Consider the following 12,121-nt stretch of genomic DNA (forward strand, 5'->3'; position numbering starts at 1 on the left):
AATGACTGAAAATGAAGAAATGGTATTTTATGAGGGGCACCTGAGGTCTAACAAGAGGTGCCTCAAGGCTAATGAGAGGTGCCTTGAGTCTAAAAACATTGAGAACCACTGTTCTAGAAGGTGGTGATTTAACTAGACTGAATGTTGCTACTAATATTCCATATTTACTTGAATACAAGACAAGGGTTTTCCCCTCCTTCAGTCAGGGGGAAAACAAGCCTCGTTTTGGATCCAAGTACCAGCACTTCATTTCTGCCTGGTCCTGATTTCGGCCTGGGGCCAGAACCAGAGCAGCTGGGCTAGCTGATACTGCTCGAAGCCACATAGTCTGCAGTAAGGCAGTGAGTTCAGGTCAGAGGCCAGGGCTAGGGTCTGGGAAAGGTGGCAGCCTGCCAGATCACCCACTCATGCTGATGATGTATCCACTGACCCATGCTGCTTTCTCACCCCTCAACCATGCTGCTGCCCCATTCCCCAACTCGCTGCTGCCCTATCCCCTAAACCATGCTGCTGCTAGAACCCCTGGCCTGCACTGCTTCTGATCAGAGGCATGGGTCAGGGGTTGCAGCAGCAGTGCACTGGTGGATGAGATAGCACACCTGTGGGGAATTGGGTGGGAGATGGCAGTAGTGAGAATGGGGGTTCAGGCAGCAGCTATAATTGCTGGGGGACAGGCAGCAGGATTTCAGGCAGGGTGGGCAAGTGGGACAGAGGATGAGGGATAGGCAGCAAGGGCACAGATATGGGGAGGCAAGTGAGGAGGAGAGCAAGGTATGGGGGGCAGGCTGCCTGCCTCTGCTGTGACTGGGGACAAATTTAAGGTGACCCTCCAATAATTATATCCTATACATGAAAATTACAACAAATTCAACATCATCTTGGATTTAGGTAAATAAGGTACTCTGTTTAGGGACAAATTCTACTCTTGTGGAAACGCAGGCAAACCTGATTAATTTCCATGGGAGCTGCATTTGACAGCATTATGGATCCCTACCAGATTACAAAATACATAAAACTCACAGAAGACACACTCCTTAGTCCTGCAGTATATTATCATTAATATTTACATATCATGACAACACTAGGTATCAGGACCATTACAGTTCCATGCCTGCCAAAGTCAGGCTGTTGTAATGAAAAAAGATGGAAAAAAAAGAAGGAAAAAAATATGTTCCTGGACATACAAGACCTTATTTTTGCTACCCTCTCCCATAATCTTACAGAAACAAAGGGCTCTTCCTACTGTCCCTCACCCATTTAGCAGCCTGTAAGGGATAGAAGATAATAATCAGGAACACTGAAAGGTTGCCTTGTGTACCAGTGATCTCTGGATGTGTAATGGACCCTACCTGCCATCTGGTTAGATGGGGTACTGGTCCCTTCCCCAGAAATTCTGGGATTGGTGAGTGGAGTGCCACTTATAAAAGACTGCACTGGGCACATTCCTTTTCCCTGATCTGGCCTTTTGGTACAGAGAGCTTGCCTTTGTTCCTACCTTACATGGGATTGGTCACTAGCAACTGTGCCAAGTTGAAATGTTACATTTGTGTGTGTAGGGTGCCTTGCCCGCCTAGAAGATTTGTCCACTTCTTCCTCTGACTCTATTCTGTCAGTTGCACCTTGAATTGAATGTGGGGAACAGTACACGTGGTTCTCCTGAGAAGACTACGTAAATTGTAATTGCAGTGGGGTGGTATTTACAGTGAAACTGCCGTGGGAGGCTAATTTTCATTTTCAGCCCTAGGCTGAACACAACAGCTTATGAATGCTTGCAGGATTTGTAAGTATACATTTGATCAGATCTTCAGTTTATTTCCAAGAGAAGGAAATGCATTCCATTGCAATATAACTTTGTAGTATAAGGTAACTTATTTTCACTCCAGAATTTTTTTTTGGTAGAATCAGCTTCTAAGATCCACACACAATGTCCTTGAACCTTAAAGTAGTGTCTACAGTCTGCATATAACACAGCTACAAATTGTAAAGAAACATCTTTAAAATGGACATTTGCAAACTCAAAAACACACTCCAGCCAAAAGGGTTAAAAGGACAATTGGAAATGTTGACCCACTAGAGTGTGATTTGTGCCAACTCTGTAGCTGAATTTGCCTTCACTACCAGCTCATGGAATGTTTGCCTCTGAACCTGTGTGACAGAGATAGACAGATATGTTTTGCATAAACCAAAGTAAGGGTGTGTATGCATGTAAAATAAAGAAGTTGTTTTTATACATTAGGAAATATGACAGGTATAACTTATGAATGCTTGAATGGAGCAAAGTGAAGCCATGAGTCAGCAGTACAATGTCATTCCTAACGAATGAAAACAATAATTCCATTCTGCTCTGCATTCTGCATTAATAAATGCAAGAAATAAATAGTGACATCATCCTTAACCAAGGAAGTGACACTAGTGATTTGGTATATCACGAGAAACATCCAAGAGGTATCGTAATATTTTTAATTAAGTTCCTAAACTTTAAAAATATAACTAAGAATTTAGGTGAAAATAGTTAAGTCATTCCATAAATATCTGAGTAGTAGCTCCCTTGGTACAAGACCTCATGTGCTTGCAGTGCTGGTCAGAAAATGTCTTTTGGTCAGACAAGCTTTTCACTTGTGATAAAGATGACTTTAAATTTCATTTTGTATATAAAAAACCTGATTTTGCATATTCCTGATTTAGGGTCTATACTTGCAAAGCACTAATAATTTTCAAGTCATATTGATTTTAGTGGAGGTTGATGATCAACAATATGCAGGACTGAGCCTTTAGTTTTTGTAACAGATAGAGGCAGATGATTCTATTAAAATTATATCTTGCAATTGGAAATCTACTTTATTCTAATAGTGATCTACTTCAATCCTGAAGCCCATGTTCTCTGGTACTTTCTGTGCTGTCACACTTTTATATTTCCAGCTGTGACTAGTGATTTGGGTATCTTCATTCTTAGAAGCCTGAAGGTCTTGGCTGGCATTGGTGCAATGCTGCACTAACATGGCCTCTGGCAGCAAGCAGAAGTCTTTATCTCCACCTGCAGCAGTTTGTCTGCAGAACAGATATGGAGCTCTAGCAACACAGGGCATGAACGACACATGCCCCCGGTGGCTGGGGGGGCATGGTGGCACTGGCAGCAGTGGAAGTGTGGCAGTGGTAAGTGGTGAGCTCCTGCAGACACTGCCAGTGCTGTCGGCAGCGAGTGGGGGATGGTGGAGAGAGAGGACCAGGGGTCAGCGACCACCCACAGATGCCGCTGGTAGGGTCAGCAGTGGCCAGTGGCGATCGTTGACTGCCCGCAGGTGCCACCGCCAGTGTCAGCGGTGAGGGGTGGCAAGTGGGAACCACCTGCAGGCACCACTGACAGTGTTGGCAGCATCTTTTCATAGGGGGTGCACCATCGCGCTCAGGGGGTGCACATGCACCTGTGTGCATCCCCCTACGCATTGCCAGTGATAGAGGGGAAGAAGCATGTTCCATCAGCAGAAGAGGGCAGGCCAGTAGGGTTGTGCAAAACGGCTATGTCTCGTTTCATTTTTGGATTTGTCTGTTTTGAAGGACAGTGATTTGTTTCGGTGTTTCCGATCACTGTTCCATTTCAATTTGGCTGAATCTGTTGCAGCATTTCAATGCTGTTTTGGCGATTTGGATCGGCCAGGGAGAGGCAGGCGCATCCAGGTGGCTGTAGGTTCTCTCGCTGTTCCTCCAGCTATGCCTGCCTCTCCCCAGGTGGGGGGAGCCATGGGAGATGCTCCCATGGCTGCCCTGCCTGTCCCCATTTCCCACCCAGTCCCAGCCTAATCCTGGCACTTATTTAAAAAAAAAAAAAAAAGCCCCGCACTCACCGGCTGCAGCAGTGGCAACTGGGGACTCTGGGTGCTCATGGCAGAGTCCCCCTGCACAGTGCAGAGCAATGGGGGGCAGCAGGGATGGCTCCCCCAACCACTTGGCACCCACATGGCAGCTGCCCCATGGCACAGGTGCAGTGCGGCTCAGCAGGGCATCATGCACTGTATAGGAACTGGGACCCCTGGGCCTGAGCGGTGCTGGGCTCTGGCTAATAGGTGGGAGGGCTATGGGACTGTGCCAGACTCCTCTCGGGGGGTGCGGGATGACAGCAGGCTGCTGTCCCTCCCCCAGAGCACTGGGATTGGAAGGGACCTTAAGGACAGCTCACAGACACTGGCCAGCTACAGATATCAATATTAGAGCAGTCCTTCTGCCCCTCTTCCCTCTCCCTCTTTTTAGTCTGTTTCCCTGAAAGCCCGGCTCTGAAACATCTGAAACGTTTTGGATGGTTTCATCTAGTTTCAGAGATCTTTTGGAGCCTTCTGTTTAGTTCGGATCCGGTGTTCCGGGTGCTGAAATGGGCCGAAACACCTCCGAAACAAAACAGTTGCCAAAATTTCACGCAGCCCTGCAGGCCAGGCCTTCCCAAGGTTGGGAGGACTGAGACTATTGCCATCAACAGGAAGCAATGGGTGGTGGTGGTTGGTGACTCCCTTCTGTGGGTGACGAAGGCATTCATCTGTCAGTGTGACCTGTTGTCTTGGGAGGTCTGCTGCTTGCCTGGAGCCTGAATCAAAGAAGTCACAGAAAGATTGCTGAGACTCATCTGGCCCTCTAACTACTCCTCCATGCTGCTCATCCATGTGGCCTCCAATGATACTTCCAGGGAGGGCCCTGAACAGATCAAAAGTGACTACAGGGCTCTGGGTGCAAGGGTGAATGGGACAGGAACTCAGGTGGCATTTTCCTCAATCCTTCCAGTCAAGAGGAAGGGCTCGGGCAGGAGCGGACACATCCTACAGATCAATGCTTGGCTGCACAGATGGTGTTGCCAGTAGGGCTTTGTCTTCTTCAATCATGGGCTGTTGTTCCATGAAGAATTGCTAGGAAGAGATAGGATCCATCCATCGGGTTCGTAGCAGGCAGATCGTGTCTGACTAATCTAGTCTCTTTTTATGACCAGGTTACGAAACGCCTGGACAAAGGAGGAGGGGTGGATGTCGTATACTTAGACTTCAGGAAGGCCTTTGATACGGCATCCCACCCCATACTGGTGAACAAGTTAAGAGGCTGTGACTTGGATGACTACATGGTCCGGTGGGTGGCGAATTGGCTAGAGGGTCGCACCCAGAGAGTCGTGGTGCATGGGTCGGTTTCGACCTGGAAGGGTGTGGGCAGTGGGGTCCCGCAGGGCTTGGTCCTTGGACCGATACTCTTTAATGTCTTCAGCAGCGACTTGGACGAGGGAGTGAAGTGTACTCTGTCGAAGTTTGCAGATGACACAAAGCTATGGGGAGAAGTGGACACACTGGAGGGCAGGGAACAGCTGCAAGCAGACCTGGACAGGTTGGACAAGTGGGCAGAAAACAACAGAATGCAGTTCAACAAGGAGAAATGCAAAGTGCTGCACCTAGGGAGGAAAAATGTCCAGCACACCTATTGCCTAGGAAATGACTTGCTGGGTGGCATGGAAGTGGAAAGGAATCTTGGAGTCCTCGTGGACTCCAAGATGAACATGAGTCAGCAGTGTGACAAAGCCATCAGAAAAGCCAATGGCACTTTATCGTGCATCAGCAGATGCATGATGAATAGATCCAAAGAGGTGATACTTCCCCTCTATCGTGCGCTGGTCAGACTGCAGTTGGAGTACTGCGTGCAATTCTGGGCACCACACTTCAAGAGGGATGCGGATAACCTGGAGAGGGTCCAGAGAAGGGCCACTCGTATGGTTGAGGGCTTGCAGACCAAGCCCTATGAAGAGAGACTGGGGCACCTGGACCTCTTCAGCCTCCGCAAGAGAAGGTTGAGAGGTGACCTTGTGGCTGCCTATAAGTTCATCACAGGGGCACAGAAGGGAATTGGTGAGGTTTTATTCACTAAGGCGCCCCCGGGGGTTACAAGAAATAATGGCCACAAGCTAGCAGAGAGCAGGTTTAGACTGGACATTAGGAAGAACTTCTTCACAGTTAGAGTGGCCAAGGTCTGGAACAGGCTCCCAAGGGAGGTGGTGCTCTCCCCTACCCTGGGGGTCTTCAAGAGGAGGTTGGATATGCATCTAGCTGGGGTCATCTAGACCCAGCACTCTTTCCTGCCTATGCAGGGGGTTTGACTTGATGATCTATTGAAGTCCCTTCCGACCCTAACATCTATGAATCTGAAGAAGAGAGGGAAGAGAATTTTCACAGACAGGCTTGCTATCCTAGTGAGGAAGGCTTTAAACTAGGTTTGCCAGGGGATGGAGACCAAAGCCATGAGGTAAATGGAGAAGTGGGTGACTTGAAGGAAGCACAAGCAGGAGGGGAAAACAGGGGATGCCTTTTCATTCTTCTTGAGAAAGTAGGGTGATCAGCTAGTTATCTCAGATGTCTGTACACAAATGCACGGAGCCTGGGAAACATGCAGGAAGAATTAGAAGTCCTTGCACAATCACTGAACTATGCTGTGTTTGGAATAACAGGGCCTTGGTGGGATAGCTCCCATGACTGAAGCATTGTCATGGATGGGTGTAAACTGTTTAGGAAGGCAGGCAGAGCAGAAGAGCAAGAGTTGCTCTTTACGTAAAAGCTGTATGACTGCTCAGAGCTCCAGTATGAAATTGGAGATAGGTTTGTTGAAAGCCTCTGGGTCAGGATTAGAGGGAAGAGCAACAAGGGTGATATCATAGTGGGTATCTGCTACAGACCACTAGACCAGGAGGATGAGGTGAATAAGGCTTTCTTGAAACAGCTAGTGAAAGTTTCCAGATCACAGGTCCTGGCTCTCATGTGGGATCATTTGACATCTGCGGGAGGGCAATCAGTAGTGCACAGACAATACAGAAAATTTTTGGAGAGTGTTGGGGATAACTTTCTGGTGCAGGTGTTGGAGAGGCCAACTAGAAGCCATGCTCTTCTTGACCTACTGCTCATAAACAGGGAAGAATTGATGGGGAATGTGCAAGTGGGAGGCAACTTGGGTAGCAGTGATCATGAGATGATCGAGTTCAAGATCCTGAAGAAAGGAAGAAGAGCAGCAGAGTAAGGACCCTGGACTTCAGAAAAGCAAACATACTCAGGGAACTGCTGGGCAGGATTCCCTGGTAGGCCAGTCTGAGGGGGAAAGGAGCCCAGGAGAGCTGGTTGTACTTGAAAAATATCTTACTAAAGGTGCAGGAATGAAGTATCCCAATGCACAGGAAAACTAGCAAGTATGGCAGAAGACCAGCTTGGCTTAGCAGGGAACTCTTTAATGAGCTAACACACAAAGGAAGCTTACAAGAAGTGGAAACTTGAACAGTCTACTAGACAGAAGTAAAACAGTATTGTCTGGGCTTGCAAGGATGAAATCAGGAAGGCCAAAGTACAATTGGAGTTGTAGCTAGCAAGGGACATGAAGGGTAACAAGAAGGATTTTTACAAGTATGTCAGCAATAAGAGGGATATCAGGGAAAGCATAGATACCTTATTGAATGGGGGAGGCAACCTAATGGCAGATTATGCAGAAAAAGCTGAAGCACGCAATGCCTTTTTCATCTTAGTCTTAACAGACAAGGTTAGTTACCAGACTACTGTACTTTGCAGCACAGTTTGTGGAGGAGGTGAGCAGCCGACAGTAGTGAAAGAACACGTTAGGGACTATTTAGAAAAGCTGAACTTGTACAATTTCATGGGTCTGGATGCGATGTACCCAAGGGTGCTGAGGCAGTTCAGCAATGTGATTGCAGAGCCATTGGCCTTTACCTTTGAAAACTCATGGCAGTCTGGCAAAGTCCTAGATGATTGGAAAAGGACAAATATAGTGCCTGTCTTTAAGAAAGGGAAGAAGTTGGATCTGGGGAACTACAGACTGGTCAGCCTCAATTCAGTCCCTGGAAAAATCATTAAGCAGATCCTCAAGGAATCTATTTCTAAGCACATGGAGGAGAAGAAAGGGATTAGAAATAGTCAGCATGGATTCAACAAGGTCAAGTCAAGCCTGATCAACCCCATTGCCTTCTCTGATGAGATGACTGGCTCTGTGGATGCAGGGAGAGCAGTGGATGTGATATATGTTGATTTCAGCAAGGCTATTGATGTGGTTTCCCACAGCATTCTTCCCAGCAAGCTAAGGAAGCATGGGTTGGATGAATGGACTGTAAGGTGGACAGAAAACTGTTTGGACCACTGAGCTCAAAGGGTAGTAATCAATGGCTCCATCTCTACTTGGTAGCTGGTATCAAGTGGAGTGCCCCAGGGGTTGGTTCTGGGGCTGGTTTTGTTCAATTTTTGTATGGGGTTGTTTGCATCTATCCTCTTTCTCTCTCAGTGTTGTGACCCCCTCTCTCCCCTTTCCCTCCCACCCCCAGACTTAGCTGACTAACATTGTAATTATGTAACCTAGATGTGTTCTCCTCCTCACCCCCAGCCTGCTTATGTTAGTCCCTAGCTCAGGCACACTGTATTTCCTTTATGGCTTTGTCAATTTTGTTCTATGAGTCTTAACATTTTCTAATAAATGATCTGGAAGATGAGATGGAGTGGATGTCAGCAAGTTTGCACCAAGCTGAGTGGAGCAGTAGATACACTGGAGGGTAGGGCTAAGATTCAGAGAGACCTAGATAAATTGTAGGATTGGACCGAAAGAAATGTCATGAAGTTCAATAAGGACAAATACAAAGTCCTGCACTTAGGATGGAACAATCCTATTCATTAGTACAGACTGGGGACTCACTGGCTAAGCAGCAGCTCCACAGAAAAGGACCTGGGGATTACAGTGGTCAATAAGCTGAATATAAGTCAACAGTGTGCCCCTGTTGCCAAGAACGCTAATGGCATACGGGGCTGCACTGGTAGGTGTGTTACCAGCAGATCAAGGGAAGTGATTATTCACCTCTATCTGACACTGGTGAGGCCACCTCTGGAGTACTGTGTTCAGTTTTGGGCTCCCCGCTACAAGAGAAATGTGTACAAATTGGAGAGAGTCCAGCAGAGGGCAACAAAAATGGTTAGAGGGCTGGGGAACATGACTTAGGAAGAGAGGCTGAGGGAACTGAACTTATTTCATCTGAAAAAGAGAAGACTAAGGGAGGATTTAATAATAGCCTTCAACTACCTGACGGGTGGTTCCAAACAGGATGGAGCTAAACTGTTCTTAGTGTTGGCAGATGACAGAAGAAGGAACAATGGTCCCAAGTCACAGCAAGGGAAGTTTAGGTTAGATATTAAGAAAAACTCTCTCACTAGGAGGGTAGTAAAGCACTGGGGCAGGTTACCTAAAGAGGTTGTGGAATCTCCATCCTTAGAGATTTTCAAGACCTGCCTAGACAAAGCCTTGGCTGGGATAATATAGTTGGGGCTAGTCTTGCTTTGAGCAGGGAGCTGGACTAGATGACCTCTTCCCCTTCCAACCCTAATTTTCTATGATTCTTTGACTATGCTGTTCCAGTGTCAAAGCTAGCGAATATGAGCATGGGGTGTCTAAGCGCAGCATTGCATTATGGTGTGTAGACATACCAAGAGTGATGCAAATTCATTATCACTGTGTGGGCTGTTTGGTGGAAAGGGTGATTCCAATCAAGATTCCAGTTAACACAGGCATTCATAAATAAAAATCTATTATACTAACTGGCACCTTTTTGGCAGACTCAGCAGGCAGACCAGAGTTGCCTCAGCATGTACACTGAACTATGCTCTCCAAAGACAGCAGGTCCCTTCAGAAAAAGCTTGAGGCAAATTGGTGGGGCAATCAAAGGAAAGCTGTAGTGGGGGAGGCTTTGTTTACAAGAATGACATTCAGTTTTATATGCAGAAATGTTTAAAGTGCTTCAGGCTTTTATTGTGCAAAAAAGGCTGTCCTTGTGTCCATGTGCCTCTGCTGGTCCCATGAATATACACCATACCACCCATGGTGACTTCCATCCTTCCTCTGTTCTCCTCAGTCCTTTCTCTGCCTCTTTTGTGCCCTTTGAAGCCTGTGGATGCACCTCTATCCTTGTCTGCTCTAATCTGCTGTACGTTGTTCTTCTTTTTTCCTCATGTCCCCATCCCTGACACTTTCTACCTGAATTACTAATTCTACCCCTCCCCTGCTTCCCAGTTATTTGTTGTTTTCCTACTTTCTATATTTGCTTCCTGCACACACACACACGTGCAGATGCACACACTTCTCACTTAGCCTTTCTGAAACCCATAGGAGTTGCTATGGACCCTACAATGTCTCAGGAAGGACGGGATCCAGACATTGGCTCTGCCTATACTGCATGTCTGAGCGCTCTAGGAAGCACTGTGTTTTCTATAGTTCTTGCTGGAGGAGCAGATCCTCATACAGTCTCCAGAGTCTTAAATCATGCATAGTGCTCAGTTTCACTTTTACCCTTTTATGCTCATCTGAGAACCAAATACCCCTTGCAATGGCTTAGGCTGGCACTGAAAGTGCGAAGCTGGATGGTTTGCAACACATCAGCATTGCCATGCTCCTTTGATTGCTATGTTTGGCCACCCATAATACATAATTTCAGTAATAGAACAACATTGCAAACAGATCCATTAAACACTTACAGCAAACCTGCAAATATTTAAAATAAGCTGCACTTTAAAATGATACAGTGGGAGGTAGGAAGCGGGGTGGTTGGCCTCTTTGTGCCTGTAAAGATTAAAAGGCATTGTGCTTCCTGATGTGCCCCCCCCACAGAAGTGGGACATACTCCTAAATCCTGAGTGATCAAGTTGATTTTTAACAGAGTTTCTTTAAACCCCAATACGTTGAGCCTACATTCAAATGATTTCTAGCCATGTAATAAAATATCTAAAAGAAAGTGGGAAATAATCACCAATTAAGAAAGAAGCACTTTAATAAAATAAAAATCAGCTCTGGACACCAAAGCTTGTTGCTTTCTATCAGATAAACCACCCATTTTTAAACATTTCATTTTGTACCTAGATTATGTCTTCTCAGATAAGCTTTAAGCATTACCATCTGCTCTGCAGCAAGCACATGATCATATCACTTAGATTCAGTTGAATATAAAGGCTATTGACAACTGGGAGACAACAAAACAACATGTAGTTGTTTTAAAGACTGCTATTGTATTAGGCTCACTTAAGGACTGCATCCTGGCTTGTCTTGTGAGGGAGGCTGAATGCACCTGGAGACTCCAGTCCATCCCCTCCACACCCAGGGAACAAACTGACACTAAAGCTTCCCGAATGCTGGTAGAGAGGAGTGTTGGCTCAGTGCACCTAGCCACACTCAACAGCCTCAAGGGTTGAGTCTTAGCCAGGGCCTCATGCCTCTGCATGCCTGCTAACTTTTGGAAGCAAGTTCCTGAGTCAGAGAGGCTAAATCTTTCACAAGCAGATTTAAACTATATTCACACCTTTCTGTAAGCTCAGAGGCATTCTTTCTGCATCTGTACCATGCAGGCAGAATGGCCCAAAGCACTCCTGTTCGGCCACTATCATAATGCCTTCTCCTTACTGCTCTTTAGAGGAAGCAAAGGTACAACTTGTGCGCAATAGTATAATCATTTCTAATAACAATATCCAGTTGTTTAAAACAGCATTCTCTAGTGCAAACCTTACAACATTTAAACAAAAAAAAATGTATAAATGCTTTCTTGTAGACCAGGTGAGCTTAAAGACTATTCTTTTTCATACTCCCCATTTTAAAGGAAATATTGCGTATTTCTCACTAAGATCCAAAACAGGATACATTTCACTTTCAAAATAATATGACAATTCATAATTTTTGCAGGAAAACTAAATCATTTTAAGACAAATGGGTGCTTTCACATTTAAGTATGTGAATCTTACTCTCCTACTTGCTCAAAATATTTTTAACACTCTTTAAGATACAAATTTTAGCCTTGACAATGAATGACTTGCTTCAACTACTAACAGGTGTCTAAGCAAAATACTGAATAAAATATACATTTAATTTGTGAATACGTTTGCAGGGGGTCACCTGATATAATGTAATATTTGAAGAAATTCAAAAACATCCAGGACTATTTAACTGAAGATTGATGAAAACTTCAAGACTATTATTAAGGTTACAGAATGTTGAGTTGAATTTGGTTTTCACGTTTTCGAAGTCATTGTGTGAATTACAAGTCACAGCAACCTTTCTTTTTATTATATTTTTTTAGTGGCTGAAGCTC

The 12,121-nt window shown here is 45.6% G+C and overlaps 1 protein-coding gene across 3 annotated transcripts in view; it reads right to left on the reverse strand.

Annotated features, from left to right (window-relative positions):
• Positions 1-12,121, reverse strand: part of WDPCP (WD repeat containing planar cell polarity effector) — a 292,599-nt gene that overhangs the window by 109,162 nt on the left and 171,316 nt on the right. The window lies entirely within an intron of this gene.

This window comes from Alligator mississippiensis, chromosome 1, assembly GCF_030867095.1.
Source record: "Alligator mississippiensis isolate rAllMis1 chromosome 1, rAllMis1, whole genome shotgun sequence".
NCBI classification, from domain to species: Eukaryota; Metazoa; Chordata; order Crocodylia; family Alligatoridae; genus Alligator; species Alligator mississippiensis.